Consider the following 602-nt stretch of genomic DNA (forward strand, 5'->3'; position numbering starts at 1 on the left):
GGAACTACCCAGTTCGTGGCAAGGAGCTACTTGCGGTAAAGTATGCAGTCGTCAGGTTCAGGGTCCACCTGCTCGGCTCCAATCCGTTTGTGATCTATACAGATCATGCGTAACTACGCACTGCGTCTCAATCGCCCCATCTCTCGCAGAGACGATAATCCTTAACGTGAGGCAGTCGGTGCACACAGTGCGTCAGGCTCTGAGGCCTTCCGCACTCGCGACCTCGGAAAGATGCTCGGCAGAGTGACGATGACGGCGGACTTTGTCCTCCAAGTTTGAAGAGCATTCCGAGTGATGGCTAGATGGCTATCCTTCTTTGCAGAATGCAACTTCGAAGTGAAGTATATGCCGGGAAAGCAGAATGCTTTAGCTGATGCGTTGTTTCGTAGACCAGACTATGAGCTTGCGCATGTCACAACTATAACGTCGTCTGTGACGAATTTGATCCGTACCGCGTATGCGGGTGATGGGATGTGTGTAGCGTTGCAGCGGGCTCCCTGGAGCAAGGAGTTTGGAGACTCGAACAAGAAATTGCCACCAAGACTGCGTGCACGATTGCACCGATATTCGTTGAATAACGGTTTGCTATATTACAGCACCGA

Source organism: Plasmopara halstedii (assembly GCF_900000015.1).
Source record: "Plasmopara halstedii genome assembly, contig: Scaffold_208, whole genome shotgun sequence".
Lineage (NCBI taxonomy): Eukaryota > Oomycota > Peronosporomycetes > Peronosporales > Peronosporaceae > Plasmopara > Plasmopara halstedii.